The sequence below is a fragment of the Emydura macquarii genome, unplaced genomic scaffold (genome assembly GCF_026122565.2).
Source record: "Emydura macquarii macquarii isolate MOO-44397 ecotype Brisbane River unplaced genomic scaffold, CSIRO-AGI_Emac_v2 contig_1253, whole genome shotgun sequence".
NCBI classification, from domain to species: Eukaryota; Metazoa; Chordata; order Testudines; family Chelidae; genus Emydura; species Emydura macquarii.
Window position 1 is genome coordinate 77485732 of NW_027131390.1, and position 14194 is coordinate 77499925.

The 14194-nt window shown below is 39.8% G+C and overlaps 1 long non-coding RNA gene across 1 annotated transcript in view; it reads left to right on the forward strand.

The window, feature by feature from the left end:
* LOC137154175 (uncharacterized) overlaps positions 1-7970 on the forward strand; it is a 65896-nt gene extending 57926 nt beyond the window's left edge. Inside the window, exon 4 of the long non-coding RNA XR_010920124.1 lies at positions 7874-7970. This is a non-coding gene — a long non-coding RNA (uncharacterized lncRNA). The remainder of the gene's footprint in view (positions 1-7873) is intronic.
* Positions 7971-14194: the final 6224 nt, after the last annotated feature.

The following is a 14194-nucleotide window of genomic DNA, read 5'->3' on the forward strand; positions in this document are numbered from 1 at the left end:
GAGAGGTGATCTTTGAGGCCCCTCTGTGGGAAGTGCTTGATACAACCCAGGTAGAAGGAGAATCATTGAAAAAGCCACCAGAGCACAGTTAGCTCTTGTGATGGGCCTCTAGGGAGACTGACCCTGTGGGTCAGCTTTCTGTAGAAGAACAGAGAACTAGGGAGAACTGAACCTAAGACAGACTAGTAGAATGGAAGTTGCTTAGTTTGTATTTTAGTCTGTTTTTGGGTGTTATTGAGGGACTCCAGAGGGAAACAATTTGAGTCACTGTCCTGGAAGAAGACTGAGACTGAAGAGGACCCCAGGAGGGTGGAAGATGTTGTGTTTATTGCCACTATTTTGCGGGACATTATTTGTTTGGGATATTAATACCCCAGAAGGGCCAAGTCACCACCATATCTGGACTACTGAAGCCCTAAGGCGGAGAGAGAGACAGTCACTGAAACACCGTATCATACCACAAGGGGGCTCTCCGCATGATGCATTGACAACAAACAGCATGTGAGTAGTTTCAGCTAACTTCAATGGGACTATTTGTGTGCTTGAAATTAAGAACATGCATATGTGTTTGCAGGCTCACAGGTTTAGGCTGTAAATACTTAGGGATAGAGTCTGGCTAGCCAATGCATGAGGGTGCAAAGAGCTTCCAACTCCCCTTCAGCCCAGGTGGCCAGAATTTCCATTAGGGCCGCAGCATGATCCCTCTGTGCGCTGCAGCGCTAAGGTACTCTTGGCTTCAAATTCTGAGTTCTTTCGGGGTAAGTTCCTTAGTTTTCTTCACAAGTGCCATGCATATCAATGGTTTGATATGATTAATTTCTTATAATAACAATATATGTGTGTGTCTATGTGAATATCAATGATGCTGTCAACTTATATCACTGCATTTGAAATGCATCTGGACTTTTAGATCATAGGAGTAAATGCTTGAACTGAACACCTTTTTGGTAACCACATCCATGAGAGGACAAACTCAATCTGCCTATAAAGTGTAATGTAAAGAATGGAAGTAGTGTTGTGTAATGATTAGAGCACAGAACTAGGAAGTGAGACTTGCTGTGTGGCCTGGAGCTAATCATTTAACCCTTCTAGGTATTGCTTCAGCTATCTGTACATGTAACGACTACCTTTTGGTACCTCACATAAGTGCTGTGAGGGTTTCATATTTTTATAGACTTGTATATCAACTTTTATAGACTTCTTCCAAAACCCACGATTGAACGGCAGGCTGTTGTGCAGACTGATCTCTCTTATATCCAGTCTATCTACTGATTCTTTGGTTTTCCCCTGGGTTGTCTTCTATCCAGAGTGACCGCAAGAGCCATTTTAGTAATATAACTCTCCAGTTTCTACTGGATATGCCCCTCACTGGCCTGGAAAGGGTTAAGAGGGCTCTGGGTGGCTGCATGAAAGGTAGCCAATAGGAAGGGGCTATTTAGCAGCCAATCAGGGCCCAGGAGGCCAATATAAAAGGGAGCTACAGAGCAAAGGGAGTGACTCTCACGAGCTCGAAGAGGGAGGACTGTCAGCACCCTGGACAGAGCAGTGGCTGGCTGCTGGGACTCAGCAGAGCCAAATTCCCTGAAGCAAGGGTGGAGAAGGTATGGGCTCAACACTGATCTCGATGCAGGCCAACATATACAGGAAATCCACTACTGTAGTCCCATTTAGTTTTGACTATGGTAGTCACTCCTTCATACATATACTGGATAAAACTGTTATCTTTCTGGCACATCTCTCTGTTGCAAACTCCACAAAACTACTTCTTTTGGTGTGTGATTGTATGTCTTATCCAATCCAAAAATATCATACCTGTTTGTTGTCTCTTTTCTCTGAACTTCTTCATGAGGATTTGTAGCACAAATATGGCATTCTATGTGCTCCTTCGCAGCATGAATCTAAACTGATCTTTCCAAAATTCAAGCATTCTATGCAGACACTTTTCAATAATCTTCCATACTTTCATAGCATGTGATATCAGCTTAATTGCATAATACTTAGCACACAGTGTAACGTCTCCTTTATGTTTTAAAAATAGGCACTTCAAAGCTTTTATGCCATTCATCCAGCATTTTTTTTTTCTCAAGAATATCAATGAATAAACTTGTAAAATACTTGATGCCTTCCCTTTCTAATGACTTCACCGCATCTGGCCCAGGTTCTTTCTCCTTTTTCATTTTCCTGAGTGTCTCTGCGATGCCTTCCTCCTGTACACAATCCATCATAACCCAGTTCGGCTTACATGTTCTTAAACCTTGGGGTCTCCTCATTCATCACTCTTTCAAAATAATCATTCAAAAATTTTTTGACTGATTCACCATTATTTTGCAATGTACCATATTCATTTCTAATATACGCAAACACATTCATATTCCTCACTATTTTCTTTCTTACCATAGCAAGTCTCCTTCATGACCACCTAGTCTATATAGCTTGTCACATATTATTAATGATAAAGGAAAACACACATTTTTCAGTGTGACTGAATAAAGATTTCAATTTTTGGACCAGACATTGTATACTTAGGTAAAGTCCATAGCCATGTGTGTGTAGTGCTAGACAAACAGTGTTATGTTAAGTGTGCTTTATAAAGCATCTGTCATAACGGGGCCTCCGAGTGTTGCAGCAACACTAATCATAAAAATCATAATATTTCCATGATACACTTTTTATCAACTGAAATTATTTTCAAATTGTCCTATTGGACAATTTATAGACACTTATAGGCACTTATAGACTTGCAAGAAAACTCAACTCTCCCCATTGTAACTCTCAGAATATCTAGTTTCTGTGCAGTAGTACATCAATTTATCATCTACCAGTAGTTTTACAGATTTTAGGTTTTTGCTGCAATTTTTAAGATAATAGAATATTATGGTCTTTTGAAATTAGGTATTCCTTCACACACTTCACAAGAATATAGACAGCTTTTTCAAAAATATATCATTTTCAGAGGCCAGTCTGTACATTTATTGAAAACTGAAAAATATTAGTCATCCAGCTGTACTACCTATTTAGAGAGAAATGACTGATGACTTGCCAACAGTCCATGAAATATTTTATTCTCAATTTCCAAAATTGTCTATTCTATTCCATTCTAATCCCAAAAATGCCTTTAAAGAGTTTCTGTACTTAGGGCTGTATTCTCATTTTGTTTCTCTCTGCTTAAATGCATAGATATCTTAGGTTTTAAGAAGGATTTTCTTTGCACCATGCTCTGGTTATTAGGCCTGTTATGCATACGTGTAATCTGAAGTGCTCATGAAAGTGAGAAATTAACAGTGAGAGTTTGAAGTCAATATAGTGAAGACATAGAGTGCACAAGTTGTCTCATACATCTTCCCAAATGTACTTTTAGTTCTTATCTGCTGTTCTAGGCCAGGATCTCTTTTCTCTTCAATAGCAGACACTTCCAGTTGTGTGATGCTATTGCCTGTGACACACTATATGATACTACTAACCTGTTCTTCACTTGTGACAAAATATCAGGATTCAAATCCAGAGAGCAAAAGGTATTATATTACAATATTGTTGTCATGTAGTGTTTGGTTATAATGTTTTTGAATTGCAGGGCCTTCTACCAGTATCTACAGTACATGGAATTTATTGTCTCTCATCAAATTGTAAACTCATCATCATGTTACTGAGTGTTGTACTTTTTTAAAATTAATGATCAGATAGAAAATACCTTTGTTTGACTATACTGCGGGCTAAATCCCGGAGCCCACTGCAAAGTTAATGGTCAAGAGAAGGTATCCTCCTCTTTAGGCCCCTCCCCCTCACCAGGAGAGAATGAATCAGTAGGTTCACAGGATTGCACCAGGGATCTCATGTGGTTGGTAATGCATAGGAGGATCTCATTTCTGTGTCATGATCCCCAAATCCTGATCCCTCTTTCCAGAGTAGAATCACACCAATTCTACTGAATGAACGTCTCTCCGTGGCTGCAGAGGATGGGGCATATTTGGGCCTTTTGAATCTGTGAATCTCTATTTGCCTGACTCCTATTGATCCTAAATCTCCAGCTCAGAAAGAGCACACTAGATGTAAAAGCTAGTGAACACTTACTGGGGGAATTATAAGAAAAACATGAGATACATCTAAAAGCTTCTGCCTCTGCTCTTGCCTGTTTGGCTGCTCATTGTGTTGCTACTATCAAGAGAGGTACTGATGAGCTGACATCCTCTGTTGTTAGTGCCATATGAGCTAAACAATATAGACTTATAAATTCTTCTCTGTGGAAGAACTGAGGTACAATTTTGTACCTGGAATAATGGAACTTTCAGTATAGATGGTCATCAAGTAATGCAACCCATTTGTATGCAAGAAATAATGATACAGAACAAGAATCAATGTTGCCAATTCTTGCAGTTTTATCACAAGTTTTGCAATCTTTGGTGATTTTTATGGACACAGTTCCTAGATAACATGAAAATCTCCACTTTCGTTTTAAAAAAAATAGTTCCTTTCTAGCCATCATGATTACAAAGAAAAGCTTGTAAATATGTCCCAAGTGCATCCAAAACACTGAGGGTGAGGGCAAATAAAAAGAATCCAAAATGTAGTGGTTTTTTAAATCTCATGACTTTTAGCCAAGGGTTTTTGGGGCTTGACTCATGATTTATAAACACTAGGTCTCAGCAATACAGTGCTGACCCTGGAGCAGCCTGGGAGGGAAGTTATGACTCAGGGACTCAAAATTTGCCTCTCTGACTCCTTGTGAGAGCAAATGGTCCTGATGTACCAGCATAGTTATGCTGCTTGATGTGTTGTGAATGCAGAGTAGAGTTGACCAAGAAACCAAATTTCAGTCCTGTGAAAATTTGAGATTTTTGGAAAATTATTTTGTCCTGAATCAGAAAGAAAAGCCAAAAATTTTCATGATACTAAAATCCTGCAATACTTGGCAACACTGAAATGCGGTCTTTCCAAAATGAAATATGCTCTCCAGAATTCTTGGCTGCCTGCCTGTAGTGGAGCCTGGGATCCTGGAAGCTGCTGACTAAAACTGACAATTCTTATCAGTTTTCACTGATACCCATCACTGGAAAGTAGCAATGAAACAAACTGACTCTTGTTGTGAAGTTTACAGGTGCTGGCTCCCAAGCTTTGAGGCTCCCAGCTCAGCTTGAGCCTGCCTAGTGGATTGTGAAGGGGAAGCACCTTGAAGTGCTGGCTCCTAGCTGAAAGGGCTGCAGAAGGCAGTAAGCTGGCAGGAAACCAGGTAGGTTTCCAACAGAGTAAAAACTGGCATGTAGTCTCAGAATCGTACTACTTTTCTAAAGGAAACCCTGCCTGGGTTCCATCTTGAATTTGCTGTAATCAAACCGTTTCCATGAAATATTTTGATTTAGACAAATTGGAAAATTTTGGCAAAAAATGTTTAGTTGGAATTTTTCAATCCCACTGAAGTGCAGAGCCAAGGCTCTATCCACTGCTTGCCCTTCCTTTCTAACTGTGGAGGCAATGAAGTGCCATCTGCACTGGAAGCCATGGTATGGTGCACTGCTGCAAGGGTTTAAGGTACTTCCTTGCACACTTGGGATGGGTTACCGTTTGGCCTATAACTTTTATTAGCAGCTATGAGAAATAAGCCTAAGTATTTTCAGGGTATGACTTCTACCTGACAACTATCAAATCTTATGACGGTCAGTGAGTGAGATATAGAGATATTGAAATCCAGTTGGAAAGATTTTCAAAGTCTCATAAAAAAGCCAATATCATTACATAGCTGGATTGTATAGGCCATGTAAGGTGCAACTATAGCAGTTTTAAAAGGTCTTTTAACAAGAAATCTCTGTGTGTGTTCTTGGTTTTGATGTAATCTGTTTTAAAGGATGCATGCAGTCTGCACTGTCTGGAGAGAACCTAGCTAGGATGACTAGATAGCAAGTGTGAAAAATCAGGATGGGGTGGAGAGTAATAGGCATCTATATAAGAATATAGGGATCGAATGTTGGGACTGTCCCTATAAAATCGGGACATCTGGTCACCCTAAACCAGCTTTTCATGTTTGTGTAATAGCTATCGAGACTCCTGTCCACAACTTGGAGAATAATCAAAGAAGAGCCTGTCCCAAAGAATCCATCCCAGTTTTTACTCTTAATCCAGTACAGTCTGACAGGAGTTTGGGAGTTCAGTCTTGGTGTGTGTGTGTGTGTGTGTGTGTGTGTGTGTGTGTGTGTGTGTGTGTGTGTATGCAGTGCAGATATGATCTTAAACAGGTTATAGTGGCGAATCTCATTATAGTGCCTTTTATTTAAGGTATTTCCACTGGAAATAAAACAATATACTTTCTTCTTGATATTTACTTTATTTCCTTTGTGACTTAGATCTGTTAGCATGTAGCTTTCTTCTAGTCTTTAGAAACTTCCAGTGACATTTCAGTGAAGATTCCTGTTTTAGCTTTTTCTTTTTCTTATGTGCTTGTATTTTTCTTGTGGAACTTCTGGAGTGTCCAGAACTTTTGGTTAATATAGCAGATTTCCTATGATTATTTAAAAACTCCTAAAAGTTTACTATAAGACACCAATAATTGCTTCTGTTTGATGTTAGAAGAATAATAAATGCTACAGTATTAATTACTCTTGGTACCTATACATTATGTTGATAGGTATTTTGGGAATACCAGACGAATGTGAGAAGCAATGGAAGTAAATAATATAATGGATGGCAGTTTATCTTAAACTCAGATATAAACACTGTCCTTAGTATCATATGACCTACATTTAAACTATTACTTTACATAATAAACATAGTGTTTTCAGTTCCCTAGACTTGGGTCTCCATGACTTGATGATCTACTGCTAATAGCACTACAAAAATAAAAAATAAAATAACTAAAAGAACAATTTGGCTGAACTAGTGCAACAATATTCAACGTTTGTCCCTTTCCTTAAACATGGTTGGCTGAATTCATTGACTCTGGTGGAAGATTTGACCAAGAAATCTGTCTTGGTAGTTGACTTCTTTTGATATATTTAGGAGATTCATTGCATCACTGTTCTAACTTTATTTCTAGGCACGTTGGCTTTAAATGCTAGGACTAAGCCAATATGTGGTTGATAGCATGCATGATCCCTTTCTTGCCTAGAATGGCCTTAAAGTGCAGAGCACCTCCAGAGAGGCTGATTTCTGAGTGTTTAGGTTTAGATTTCACCATCTCTTTGAATGTCTCCTAAAGTAGTAAAAATCTTAGGGTATCTGATTTTGTATCTTAAAGGATCTGGTGTTTCTTGGTTAAGATATACTGTTTTCATTCTCTTTAGGTAGGTTTTATTAAGGATTATTTTGGAAGAAAAGTATATGAAACCCAACATGTTGTAACTAAACTATAATCTCTTGCAGAGGGCAAAAGTCTCAAAAATTCACCTAAAAAATTAAAAGATTTATAGTTGACGATACAGTTTATCTTTCTACTTGAAGTAGTACAATCAGTAATGGAGATGTCCACAACATCCCAAAGTGCTTGAGAGAGAAACCAGGAAAACATTTTATCATAGTAATAGATAGAACTGCAGTCACAAATCTAAGTGCAGAATTTGGCCTGAAAAGATTCTTTTAATGAGTGTTTGAGTTTAGTTTTTGTTTTCTATACCCTAGTAACTGAGAAAAAATAGTAATAAAATATGATAGCTATATCTGTAACTTACCTAGAATTAAGCAACTTAATTGAATGATTACCAAACTTAGCTAATGGGTGCTTACACAGTGATGAGACTGTATGTTCAGTTACAACCACACGGCACTTCAAAATAACTATATTGGAAAAAATATGACTAAATGGTAAATAATCCATACTGAGGTGCTATAGCTATGGATAACCATCTTTCTTTCTCTGTATTCATAAACATGTATGTAATATTTTTGATAGGGGGAGCTGGTGTGATCCCTACAATTGGCAAAGAGCTTATGAGATAGAAAAATGCCGTTTCTTGGTCCCATGAAATTCAGTTCCAGTCTGGCTGAGTATTAAACTGTTAAAAATTTCGTTTCCCTTCTCTTGTTTATGTTCCAAAGGAAATTTTTGGCAACCTGCCAAAATAATAAATAGTAAATGAACACAAACATAGACACACCACTACTGCAGAAACACATAGTGTAATGAGAACATCTGGGAGCTGCCAGAGCAGCTGTAGCAGCAGTGGTGGTGAAGAGCTTAGCTGGGCGCAGGGCTCTCTCCTTTTCTCTCCCTCCCTTTGCCCTGCTTCCGCCCCTCCCCCCCCCAGTTCCTCCAGACTTAACACAAGGCCCCAGCATTGCTAAGCTTAATGGGAGAACTTCTTCCTTTGAATGTGGGTACTTTGCATTGCAACACCAGTGGATACTGGATCTAAATCAAATATAACCAGCAACCCCAGCATAAGGAAGTATTTTAGTAACATAGAACTGAATAGTCATTTTTACTGATGCCGGGAGTGTAGCCAGAGAAAAAAGGTGTTGGCCAGAACTTCCTCTATCCCTGGAAATTCCCAGATGCCGCAATTGTCCTTTGTAGCTTTTGGAAGTCAATAAAAGTCAGAGCATTTTTAACTTCTGCCAAGGGATTGAGCTGATGCACCCCCCACCAAGGAATGGAAGAGCACAAAAGTGACTGAAAGCGACCTTTATATCCCCTTCCCCCCAGTTTCACTGGGGCTAAGTGATTTTAAAGAGTGACTGCATGTGTAAAGGAGAAAAAGGGGGGTGGAAATATTCACACACTAGTTAATAATTATAAATTGGGCAGGACTGAGGGATAAGCTGACAAAGTTTCAGCCCCTGCAATTATGGAATAAAAAACACTCAAAGTAGAATTTATTAGCCCCGTTGACCTTCTCTGATCCACATGCTCAGGAAAGAGGGAGAAAAGCTGCAGGGAAATATCTTTTAAGATTTTAACCCCCTGCTATTTTTAATCTATAATAAAAAACATAAAATAAAAACAGAGATCCCCACCAGGACACTTCAGATCCTGAAAACTATTATTTCTGCTTAAATCACTTCCTTTGGGATGCAGATTCTCCCTGAACCATGGTAGCTACTGAGTGGGGCTTTTGATGTAACTGTTTCTTGGACTGCAGCTGCTTTCAATTCAACAGAACTACTGGCGGTTTTAAAAAAACCTTTTCTATTCACAGACAGGTTTAAAGTAAAAAAATAATGTGAAAGTAAAATAGCAATGGTTTTTAAGAAAGTCATAAGTGTGTGGTTTATCCACTGCATAGAATCTCCTCAGTGGACTTTGAATCAACTCCCTGGTGGGCAAGCAGTCAAGTTATGGCTATGTTCTGTGTGGGTGCATTAGGGACAGTGAGATTCTCCTCGTGCTCTTGTACTAAAGTAGCTGTAATCTGGTCCACCATATATGTTGTTTTTTTCTTAAAATAGCAACTCACCATGTTGTTTTAAAACAATGATAATCTCTAATTGATAATAGACGTGCATGATTCCCAGATGTGTTGTTATAATGAAGTAACTACTCTTCTCAGGTGCTGAAGGAACTTGGAACTCGTACGTTGCTTTGCATCTGAGCTATGTGGTTATTGGTGAAAAACTGCACTGGATGCACACTTCAAAATACCAATAGGAGCTGTGGTGATTATAAATTGGTCTGGGTTAAGGAAGTGAGATAGATTCAGGAGTATAGTACAGGGCCAGAGTCAATGAAGTATCACCATTGATTCCCTCCCCCCCCCCCCCCCCCCCGAACCCTCTAAGGAAGGAAAGAAGAAGGATATGTTTAAAATGTTAATGTTAGCCAAGTCCCTTCCTGTAGGATGGATATGCAGATAAACTATTGCCTGTCTCCCTTCTTCAGAGCAATGAATATGCTACCACTAGTCACCTTGTCTTTCTCTTCTGTTTAGCCTTATCTAGGTCCAATTCCACTCCATTTCAGGTCCAATTCCACTCCATTGAAGTCAAGACTTCCATTGACTTCAGCGGGAGTTGGATTTGGCTCTTCTATAAAGTTAGTCACTATGGTATCCCTGTACAGATGGAGGGGAAAACATTGCCAGGCATATTTTTTTTTCCTGCAGAGAAAGGGGGTGTGGGTGTTGGTCATGGACCTTTGCAGAAACATTGGGAAGGGAAGAGATACTTCAGCAGGTGTGAGTTCCCTTACAAGAGGAGTGAAGAAAATGTGGCTCCTCCCATTTTTGGACCCTTTGTTGGGGGCTGGTAAAGATTCCACAGCTGTAGATATAGGTGTTCTTCTTTTGGTGAAGTAAATAGGATATACCATTATTGTGGGTGTGTGGTTCTACACACATTCACATACACAACAATAATGAGTTTTTCTATGTATTTATGCTATTGGAGAAGAGTTATTCATGCTTTCTCTTTCTTTTCTTTCTTTCTTTCTTGCTTCCTTCCCTCCGTCTCTTACTGGTAGACTGTTTATGCTGCAGATAACAAATTGCCTGTTCGAGGCAAACTGTTACTTGTCATATTGATGGATTAGCAAACAAATGTTTTGATCATGTTATAATTTTTTAAAATCATAAACAGGCATTAAATAAATAGATGGCAAAGTTAAAGTATCATACAGATGAAGGTCAGAATAATTGTGACACAGTTAGTCCTGCTTGAAAGGTTATCTCATCCATTTTCACTTCAGTGGCATTTTGTGGCCTTTGGAGAAGCAGGCAGGTCTATACTGTTGCATCAGAAAAATACACTTGACTTGGATTTTAAATGGTTTGGAAGACGAAGATGAAGTAGTTTATATATTTCTGTTTTCATTTAAATTAAAAGCTATGCCTTTGTAATTTTTCTGAAGTTAAGTGAATTTCCTTGACAAGTTATTTGCAGAAAAGTGGGGGGAAGGAAGGAGGGAATCTATACTTTCCATGATTCACACTTAAGATTTATTCTGCAATTAGGCTCACACCTCTGTTCTTTATGAAACATGATTTGGCCCAGGGGACACTAAATCCTTTAAACTGATGGGAAATCATTAATCAGTTGCTCAGCTGGGACTGACCAATACTTAAAATGACTATTCTGACAGATTTAATTTTAAAAATAAAGCTAAATGGGTCACTTTCAGCATGATCATTATAAGCAATTATAGCTACTTATCAGTTATGTGACTGTGGAAGAACATCAATGAAGTTCTAAGCAAATAATATGACTTAAACAATGGTCCAAAACTGCATTTATAACTGTAGACAGAGACTAAATGGCAAAAACAAACACACACAAAAATAGAGAGAGTTTTTAGGTATTGTTCTTAGGCTTTGGGTTTTTTAAGCACATGATCTCCAGTTAAATAAGGTAATTCAGTTAGGCTTTTTATACTCTTAGAAATCCTGGTTTGGACTGTAGCCAAGAATAATTCTTCAAATCACAACAGTAAAGATTAATTATTGCAGTTATGTTGGCAGATATTTCCCCAATGGGAGATGCTGCTGTTTTGTGAAAGGGAGCAGGTATTGTACCCAGCTGCAGAAAGGCCAATTAGGCTTGAAGGAGGATAAGATGAGGAGAGATTGACAGCTATCTGAGGTCAACACATTTCTGAAATTTCACTGTTGACTTAAATGATACTTAGAGGACATTCCTAACTCTCTTTTCTGAGTCTTCTTTATTATTTGCGTTATTCAAGCTGTGATCTGGCTTATGTTCTGCTGATATTTCAAAGCTTTGGAATAGATTAACACCGATTGCATGCTAAATCCAATATACATGCGGTAATATCAATAGCAAAGACATTTCACTGACAGAACAAGTCCTTCTTAATTAACATTTGGTATAGCATCTGGAGCAAACGCTTCAGACATTTGAAATGATGTGCCCATGCCATATCCTAGGGGTGATGAGGCTAGATGGACTGAGACCTGACAACATCCAGAGAAGACTGAAGGTGCAGTCTGTGGTTACAACCATCAAAAGGCACTGACTACAATGGTTTGGCCATGTTGCTAGAATGACCCCATACCAACTGCCTACAGTTGATCTCTGTGGACAAGTGCATGGTGAGAAAGATTGTAGACGTCCTAGAAAGTGTTACAGCACGGTATATAAAGCCATCCAAGCAACCCTGCAACAGGCCAAAATGACAGCTGAAATCAGGCATGGATGAAATCAGCTCATAACCTCAGCCCTAACTAACCTTCCATTGGAAATGAGGAAATCATGAAGATTTCACTAGGAATATCCATTTTCTCTCTTTCTCCCATTATATATAATCCTACATTATTCCAGCATGCTTTGTTTGTCACCAGAACCCGAAGACTGAGACATCTCCTTTGATATTATTACGTGTTTATTTTTTTAAGGCTTCAGTGACTCTCTTTGAAACATTATGTTCATGCTGTGGATCAAATCCTCAGGCTGGATTACAAGGCAGCTAAGGGCAGTAAGCACTAGTAGTCTGTGTAAAACTGCTGTGCACAAGGCTTTGTCTGATCCAAAGTTGGTCGGCCCAGCACAGAGGATTTGGGGGAGGAGTCACACACCAGCTGTGCAATTGAGTAGTTTGGCGTGAAGGGGGTGGGGTGGGAGGCTCAGTCAAATGAGCTGCCCAACATATGCCATGGACCCCATTTTTCCTGCTGCCCAGCTAGGGTTGTAGAAGGTTAGTTCAGCTCCAGGGCTACAGCAACTCCATGCAGCCTCAGCAAGGGGGTAAAAGAGGGACCAGGACCAAGTCCTTAGTATTTTTTTTAAAACAAGAAAAGAGCTATTTCCTGCGTTTCAAGAAATGGTGGTAGTGGGGAGGGATCTTCAGACCACTGGGCCTGCTGGGTCTTTGGCTATCTGTAAAGTTCTAAGCTACCAACTGTGTGTGTGTGGGGGGCGGATTCCTTTCCATTCTGTTTGTTCATAGGTAGTCTCTCTAAATCATCTTGGGAGGGGCAAGTCTGTTTAACTTAGCCAGGAACCAACCCATTCTCAATGCATCTCTGACATTTCCCTGGGCCCAATGGTTATATGTGCAGCTGGCCTTGTCAAAGTGACAGACTCCATTTTTGGTCGGAAGTGTGGGGTGGTCACAGGAAATGTGCTGGCAAGCCCAGGGCAGCCATCCCATCCCTGAGAGTTCCTCTCTGTATATAGGATAACCTGATAGCAAGTGTGAAAAATCGGGACAGAGGATGGGGGGTAAAAGATGCCTATGTAAGAAAAAGCCCTGACGATCGGGACTGTCTGGTCATCCTAACTGCATATAATCTCTAGTTCCTCTTTAGGAAACATCATCCTTTCCCATATGAGCTCACCATTTTGATACTTCCATGATAGGCACTATGTAAAAACCTAAAACAGATGAGATCTGTGGTCATGACTCCCAGCAATGCCTCTCAATTCCCAAGCCATCTGCAGTCCAAACTCTCATCTCCAGCCTTCTCTTTGCCATTCTTTCCTGCATGCCCCGTCATCATCACAAACTCAGTGTATTAAAAAATAAACTTTTCTCTTTTGTTCTATTCCTGCTCCAACTCCACTGTCCTCCCTATCCTCCAGCCCCACAACTTTTGATGTCCTCTCTGACCTTTCTCTTCTCCTACAAGCCTGATCTCATTACGAACTGTTACTGCTTCCTTCCCATCACTAAAATCTCCCCTTTTCTCACTGCCACCTCTCACCACGATTACTATAACATTCACCTCTTTGGTTTGCACACGTCTCATTGCTTTGACCAAATCACCTGAGCGAAAGTCAGCTTTGCCCTTGGTTCCAACCCTGTCACGTTTCTCCTCAGATTCCTTCCTTGGTTACCAGGTCATGTTCACCAGCAAAACTTAAATAATTGCCCTCATCTTAGTTTTCTTCCATTGCTCTCCTCATTTCCTACCAGAGTGGGGTGAAATTTATAGAACATGGAGTTTTGGCTGATTTGAAACTACTCACTAATTTGACATGAAGTCACAAAATAGTTTCATTCAGAAAAAAATTTTTGGGAGCCAGATTCACAAGGGGACTTAAGCGCTGGTTACAAAAGTAGCTGTTGGTGGTGGTGCTCTTATAGCCCTTACACCCAGTGCTCGGGGCACTCGTGTGGGGAGGGGAAATCCTAGGTTCACTCTGGAGCAGTGATTTGAAGCCAGGTTTCCTGCCTCCCAATTGAGTGCACTAATCACTGGGCTTTAAAGGGAATTCTTAAGTGGGTCTTTCTCTCAATCTCTTTTATTGACTCTGTTCCACTTTGTATAAAATACTCAAGTAGTCACTGAGCCAAAGACAGTGTGAGGCTATGTTTGCACTT